Below are 8,279 nucleotides of genomic sequence, written 5' to 3' on the forward strand. Positions count from 1 at the left end.
GCCCAGGGCCAGCTGCAGAGAGAGACCAGACCACAGCCGGTGACTTCCAGGGACGCAGCTGGCCCACTCCCTGGAGGTCGCCAGCACTGCGTTGCCTTGGGCTGTTTCTGTTCCTTAACCTTGCTGCTCTTTTTTTAAGATTTTTTTTTTTTCTTAGAGTTAGATTTCTGCTGTAGCCTGAGACTTCATTGTGCATTTCGGTTCCCTTCCAGCCGTGAGGTCGTCCACGGAAACCCTGGGCAGCATTTGGAAAGGGCGTGCGGATCAGGATTTGTGGGGCATGCTTAGCACTTATTGTTTACATAACCCTTTTCTGCCCCGTGGCCGGGCACTGGGGAGCATGGGCTGGGGCTGCCGCCAAGGACAAGGGTCAAGGGGTAGAGGAGGCGGTGCCCAAGTGCGAGGTGATGACTGCTGGAGCACTGTGACAGCTCTGCAGTTCCCGCCCATTCCTATGCATCTCTGACCCCATTTCTCTGTGTATGTTCTATTTAAATGACACCTGGTGCTTGCTGGCATATGACTCCATGCTGTTTAAATAAAGAGCTCTATTTTTTTAAAGAAACTTCTTTTTTAAAGATTTATTTATTTATTTGAATGGCAGAGTTACAGAGAGAGAGAGGGCAGGAGACAGAGAAAGAGGTCTTCCATCCTCTGGTTTACTCCCCAGATGGCCGCAATGGCTGGAGCTTCTTCCAGGTCTCCCAGACAGGTGCAGGGACCCAAGCCATCTTCGACTGCTTTCCCAGGCCACAGCAGAGAGCTGGATCAGAAGTGGAGCAGCCAGGATTCAAACCGGCGCCTATATGGGATGCTGGCACTGCAGGCGGCGGCTTTACCTGCTATGTCTCAGCACTGGCCCAAGAGCTCTGTTTTTAGAGAAAAAGTTAGAATCAAATGAAAATCTGTGTGTTCCTGTCTCCCAAGGGCTCCTCACCAGTCACCTGGGAAACCTGGCCATGAGGGCTGTGGCCGGGGTCTTGGATTAGGTCCCCCAGGCAGATCCAGAGATGAGCATTTGGGGTATAAAGCGGCCCAGTGAGCCCAGGTAATAGGGAAGGGAGAGGGGAGTGGTCAGATGGCCCATGCTGTGTGCAACACAGGCTCTGTGGCCCCGCGGAGCTCTGGGGGTCCAAGCGGTGCACATCTGGGATCTGTTCCTCCTGCCAGGGCCTGGGGAGCTTCTCCAGAGTCCCAGTGGCCCTGCGTGGAGGCCGCTGCCCGGGGCCCCGTCACAGACCCTGCAGATGGGACCCATTAAAGGAGTGCAGGAGAAAGGTGCAGGTGCCATGGCAACGGGGGTGGGGCTCTACCAAGCTCGCCCGCCACCCTGGCGGCTCACCCAGTTACATCCCATGGGAGGGTGTGGAACAGCACCATTCGGCTGACCACGCAAACCCAAATCCACACTCTGCTGGGGAGGGTCTGCCAGCTCCCAGGGTCTCTCCCAGGGCTGCATGGTGGCTGCCGACACTGCCGGCAGTAGGCAGGAGGCCCACACTGAGCCGACCCAACACAAGCCCTGGCCCCTGGATGTCTTCCTGGCACAGCGGGCCCAGAGCAGGCCTGCTCCAACCTGCCAGGCCCTCGTTTCCCACGCACGTCGGGAAGCCCCAGTCTGCAGACGAGACAAGCACAGGCCGGCACCGCTGAGAAAGGAGAGGCTCCGGTTCCTTTTTTTTTTTTTTTTTTTTTAAGATTTATTTTATTTATTTGGAAGAGCAGCAGAGGGGCAGGGGCTGTGGTGTAGTGGGTAAAGCCGCCATCTGCAGTGCCAGTATCCCATATAGTGCATATAGCGCTGGTTCGAGTCCCGGCTGCTCCTCTTCTGATGCAGCTCTCTGCTATGGCCTGGGAAAGCAATGGAAGATGGCCCAAGTGCTTGGGCCCCTGCACCCATGTGGGAGATCTGGAAGAAGCTCCTGGCTCCTGGCTTTGGAGCATCCCAGCTCCAGCCGTTTCAGCCATTTGGGGAATGAACAAGTAGATGGAAGACCTCTCTCTCTGTCTGTAACTCTGCCTCTCAAATAAATAAATCATATACAAAAGAAAGAGCAGCAGAGAGAAAGAGACAGAGAGATCTTCTGTCCACTGGTTCACTCCCCAAATGGCCAGAACGGTTGGGGCTGGGCCAGACCAAAGCCAGGAGCCTGGAAGACCATCTGTGTCTCCCATGTGGGTGGCAGGGGCCCAAGCACTTGGGCCATGTTCCATTGCTGGATTGGAGGTGGAGCAGGCAGGCCTGGAACAGGTGCCACGATATGGGATGGCAGCATCACAGGTGGTGACTTAACCCGCAATGCAGGGCCTGAGACCCTGGCCCTGGTCCATCCCAAGGCCCAGTTCCCCTGTATGCTAGTTTTAAGCCTGATGCTTCCATTACTCGTGCCCAAATGCCCTTGTCAGTTCACAGAGACGGTGAATATGGTGGCTGTGGTGGGTTCCGGCACCCACCCCCTTGAGCAGATGTGCAGCAGGTCCCTTCCAGGAGCCAGGGCAGCACTTCCTCGCCAGGTGACCCCAACCACCTCCCACCCAGTCTTCCTCCCATCATCACCTAGTCAGCTTTTTTTGGCCTGTTTGCTGCCACCTCCTGGACATCAGGGGAACTGCGAGGCTGCCCGAGGGCTCTCCCTGGAACAGTGCATCGTCCTCTGGGGGAGGTGGGGACGAGGACTGAACTCTTGGGGAAGGGGCTGTTTTCCCTCCCTGCGACAGCACCTAGCACATGGTGGGAGCTATTGAATAAGTGAATGAAACAATAAGCGAGTGAATGGACGCATGCAGCTGGCTGTGGCTGACCTCCGTGTAAGGTGGTCAGGGACCCTGCATGAGATGATGCCACCCCAGGTCCCAGCTTCCTGCTGCACTTGAGTGACTGCCGTCCCTCACCCGGCTTCTGCTCCGAGAGGTGATCGGCCACCGCTCAGTGAAGCTGCAGGGGCGGGGGTGGGAAACTGGACCTTCATCCGCTCACTGCGACTCCATAGCAGGACTGCCCACGCCAGCTGGGGTTCGGCCCGTGGCGCTCGCCTGCCCCCTCCTGGAGCTCACTGCTGCACGCACAGCGGGAAGCCAACACAATGGGGGGGGGGGGTGTTTGTATTTTTGTTTTTTTGTTTTTAGAAAAAGACCAGGAGTAGCTCTATTGGGCGAGCCAGTGAGTCACTTCCGTGAGTCAGCTACCCCAGAGACACTGGCTGACGTCAGGATCCGGTCCAGCCCTAGGCAGCCCTGCCCCGCGCATGAGGGGTGCAGGACACGGCAGCGAGCCAGCTGTTTATGGCTGGTCAGGAGTCATTTTCCTTACTGCTTGTGCGTTAGGAGGCAAAGGTGGATCCCGGAGACAGTGCCTGGAGGGCCTGTGCTGCAGGCATGGCCACAGCAGGCGAGAGAGGCCCCTCTCTGGGTCTCTTTGCCTCCACATGGAAGCAGCACCCACTCCACTCTAAGCCTCCGTTTCCCTAGACACCAAATGTGTCACATAGAAAACCAGATTCCGACAGGAACTTGGAGCTCCAACCCCTCCCACTTCAGCTGCAGGCTCTGTCACAGAGGCCCCCTCCTCCAAAAACCTCTAACCTGGCCTGGAAGCCTCCTCTGCAGGCTAAGCCCAGCCTCCGCAGCCAGCAGCAGCCGTGTGGCTAAGAGAGCCTCTGCCGCGGGCATCGAGGCCGCCTCCCTGCGCCCCACACCTGCACTCCCAGCGCTGGGGCTTGCAAGGGCTTTTAAAGGCCCTCACTTGGTCCCTGGTTCCTCGTTTTGTTCTTGTTTTCATTTTTAAGATTTATTTATTTATCTGAGAAGCAGAGTTACAAAGCGGGGGGGGGGGGGAGACAGACAGGAAAGAGAGAGAGAGAGAGAGAGACAGGACTTCCATGTGCTGGTTCACTTCCCAAATGGCCACAATGGCTGGAGCCGGGCCAATCCGAAGCCAGGAGCCAGGAGCTTCTTCCGGGTCTCCGATGTAGGTGCAGAGGCTCAAGCACCTAGGCCATCTTCCACTGCTTTCCCAGGCCATTAACAGCTGGATTGGATGTGGAACAGCCGGGATTCGAACCGTGTCAATATGAGCTGCCGGCACAGCAGGCGGTGGCTTACACTGCTGTGCCACAGCACCAGCCCCTGTCTCCTCACTTGGTAGCAGAGGATGCTGGCAGCACGGCCTCTTCCCAGAAACTCAGGGGCGGAAGCTGCAGAGCAGTGGTTACGCTGCTGGGCACACCTGCATTCATAGTGGGGTGCCAGGGTTCGAGCCCTGGCTGCTCTGCTTCCAATCCAGCTTCCCGCCAGTGTGCACTCAGGGCAGCCGTGATGGCTCAAGTACTTGGATCCCTGCCACCCATGTGAGAAACCGGGATGGAGCTCCTGGCTCCCAGCTTCAACCTGGCCCAGCCCTCGCTATTGAGGGCATCTGGGGAGTGAACCAGTGGATGGAAGATTCTCTCTCTCTCTCCCTCCCTCCCTCCCTCCCTCCCCCTCTTCCCTCTTCCTCTCCCTCTCTCTCTTGCTCCGTCTCTCAAATAAAAATGAAAACAAATTTTACAAACGAGCTGTCAAGGGCCACAGCACACATGACACAGAGGAGAGACTGCTGTTCCCATTTCGTGGATGAGAAAGCTGAGGGTGAGAGGTTAAGCAGTCTGCACAGGGCAGAGAGCAGCAGGCTGGGATCTGAACCGGATCCGCCTGCCGGAGCTCTCCCTCCGTCCCCCTCCCCCGGCTCACAGCGGCCTCCACAGGACGCAGGGTCTTGTCTGCGCTCTCACAAAGAAGCCCGGCCTTAGAACAGGCTAGAAGCTTCTGGAACTCCGGAGAGCTGAAATTACAAGCAGAGGCAATAAATGCGAAGCCGGATTTGTGCCTGCGTTGGTGACGGCGGTCACGACGGGACCTCTGGGGGGCCAGGAGAGGCTTCCAGCCCCAGAGTGACACGGAGGCCGAGGCTGGGCAAGCCCCAAGGGCCCTCAGGGGCCTTCGCACCAAACCTCCCTCCCAGGCAGGGAAACCGAGGCCTGGAGAGCGGACAAGACCCACTCATGGCCACTGGGGTAAGGTTCAGAGTTGGTTCCTGGCCCGGGTTCCTGCCTTGGGACATCTCTGTCGATGCCCCAGGCTGACACAGCCCAGGCCTCCGGGGGACACACGCTTTCCAAAGCCGGGTTTTCCTCTAAGAAGAGGCTGGGGGTCGGAGGCATTCAGCTGCCAGTCAGAACGCCCCCATCCCACATCAGAGGAGCTGGGTTCAGTCCCCCACCCTGGCTGCTGGCTCCAGCTTCCTGCTTGCGCCGATGGTGGGAGGCAGCGGCGATGGCTTCCGTGACTCAGTTGCTGCGACCCACATGGGAGACCTGGACCGAGTGTCCAGCTCCCAGCTTCAACTCTGTTCATTTGGGGTGTTTGGGTAGTGAACTATTGGATGGAAGGTCTCCCTCTCTCTCTCTCCCAGTCTTTTGCTCTCTCTCTGTCTTTCAAATAAATAAAAAAAAAAAAAATCGGGAGCGGGGAGTGGGGGGCTGGACTCCATCCCAGTCGTCTGATATGAGACGCAGGGGTTCCCCGGGACAGCTTAACCTGCTGTGCCACATCGCCCGCCCCACTGCCCTCTGCAGAAAAGTCTCTGGTATCCTTGAGCGCAGAGAGGAGCACGGGAGCAGGTCACGTTCCTGCGATTTGTCACTTGTTGAATCTGCTGTTTCTGCGGCTTAGGGATGCTTCCTACAGGATTATCTTCCTGGTCAGCTGCCTCCAGCTCACTCATCTGTGAGCGCCTGCTCTGTGCCAACTCAGGGCAGGCGCTGAGACACCAGCTCACTGGCATTGAAGCCCTTGTCACTGACATGGGGATCTGGGAACACGGAGCTGGGCTCCTCCCCAGCCAGGTGAGTGGCTCACACCGGGAAGGCTTCCTGGAGGAAGTTACTGTGAGAAGACCTCTGAAAGGGCGGCAGTACAACTCATCCAAGGCACGGGGCGAGGCAAGAGGTTTCGGGGCATTTATCAGATAGAAACTCGGGGCTTCTGGCAGTCGGAGCCAGAGAACCAGCAAGGCGGATCTGCTGCTGTCGCGGTCACTCCTGTTGGTCGGCGTGGGCCACTGCTCTCTGTTCATCCACGTGGACGCTACAGAATCCACACGGGTGCTCCCTGCACTCGGAATGCGTTCCCTTCAACCATCACATTTTTAAAAAGAATTTTTAGGGGCCGGCCAGCGCCATGGAGCACTAGGTTAATCCTCTGCCTGCAGTGCAGGCATCCCATATGGGCGCCGGTTCTAGTCCCGGCTGCTCTTCTTCCAGTCCAGCTCTCTGCTGTGGCCTGGGAAGGCAGTGGAGGATGGCACCCACGTGGGAGACCGGAAGGAGGCTCCTGGCTCGTGGCTTTGGATCGGCGCAGCTCTGGCCATTACAGCCAATTTGGGAGTGAACCAAAGGAAGGAAGACCTTTCTCTCTGTCTCTCTCTCTCACTGTCTAACTCTACCTGTCAAATAAATAAATTTTTAAAATATATTCATTTATTTATTTATTTGAAAGGCAGAGTTATAGAAAGAGGGTGAGACAGAGAGAGACCTTCCATTTGCTGGTTCACTCTACAAATGGCCGCAACAGCCAGGACTGGGCCAGGACGAAGCCAGGAGCCTGGAACTCCATCCCTTGTGGGTGATAGGGGCCCAAGCACTTGGGCCATCTTCTGCTTTCCCAGGGGCATCAGCAGGGAGCTGGATCGGAAGTGGAGCAGCCGGGACTTGAACTGATGCTCTGATGTGGGAAGGCGGCATCAGAGGAGGCTGAACCCACTGCACCACAATGCCAGCCCCAACTGTCACACGGCACAGACCACAGAATGAGGTCATCTAGGGGACTTCCACCATGCTCACAGCATCTCTGAACACCTCCATCCCCCAAGCCACAGCATCCTAGTGAGAGCTCTTTCCTTCCAGCAGGAGAAACTTGCCACCTTCCCTAACACCCCCCCCCCAAACACTCATCCTCCTTGGCTTTCCTGTGGACAGGAGCCACACAAAGGCATCTAGACCCTTCTCCCTGCTACAACCCCCCAGTACTTGAAGACGGTGCCCAGGTCTCCTGTCCCCCCCAGCCTGAACCCCTCCTGTCCAGTCTTGAACTTGGGGTGTTCAAGAAGGATGACACTGGGCTATGCCAACATGTGGGGCAGACCGCAGGCTCTGCAAGGGCTTTCAAAGTGAGATGGCCACAGGCTGGAATTGTCCCGAGTGGGCCTCCTGCAGGAGGCAACCCTCCCAGCAGGCTTTGAGAAGAGTTTGGCCAACGGAGAGGAAAGGGCACTTGGGGATGCCGGTTAGTTCTGTCTAGTAGCCTTGCTGCTCCTTAAGCTAAATGAATGCACTTCCATAAAACTTGCCAAGCTGCTGGTGAGCCAAGGGAAAAAGTCAGAGTCACCTCCCTGCACCCCCTCCATGACTCCATGACTCCGTGTGTCTGCACGTGTCCTGCACGACTCCCGGCTCTGCGAGGGGAGGTTCCTGTTTCCACCAGACGTGGAGCACACGTGGGTTATGCCCTGCTTCTCTTCCAGGAACAACACACAGGGACTCCCGCACAGGCTACCATTTTTCTCCAGCATTCTTCGGAAGGCTACTTTGTCTCTCTTTGGCTGAGCATCACCTTACACATTTAACCTGACTCGTGTTTTTGGGCATGGGGCTGCTGTCATTTTCTTTGAAACTTGGAAAGGAACCTGGGGGGCCGGCACTGTGGCGAAGCAGGTTAAGCCGCCGCCTGCAGTGCTGGCATCCCATATGGGCGCCGGTTTGAGACCCAGCTGCTCCACTTCCAATCCAGCTCTCTGCTATGGCCTGGGAAAGCAGCAGCAAATGACCCAAGTCCTTGGGGCCCTGCACCCGCGTGGGAGACCTGGAAGAAGCTCTTAGCTCCTGGCTTCAGATCAGCGCAGCTCTGGCCATTGTGGCCATCTGCGGAGTGAACCAGTGTATGGAAAACCCCTCTTTCTCTCTCTGCCTCTCCTTCTCTCTCTGCGTAACTCTGACTTTCAAATAAATAAATAAATCTTTAAAAAAAATAAAAAGAAGGAAGGAAGGAACCTGGATGTTCTTTAACAGCCCACACATCGTCATACACCACCCCTCTTAACTTCAGGACCTCTAGCTCGCCCGCCAGGCTCCTCCCCCCACCCCCACCCCCGCATCTCTAAGAGCTCCTGGGGATGGTTTTCTTGTTCCACCTGCTCCAATGGACACGAAGGCTCCCTACAGCTCAGCCAGCCATCTCGGTCCAGA

Source organism: Oryctolagus cuniculus, chromosome 7, assembly GCF_964237555.1.
Source record: "Oryctolagus cuniculus chromosome 7, mOryCun1.1, whole genome shotgun sequence".
In the NCBI taxonomy this organism is placed as follows: Eukaryota; Metazoa; Chordata; class Mammalia; order Lagomorpha; family Leporidae; genus Oryctolagus; species Oryctolagus cuniculus.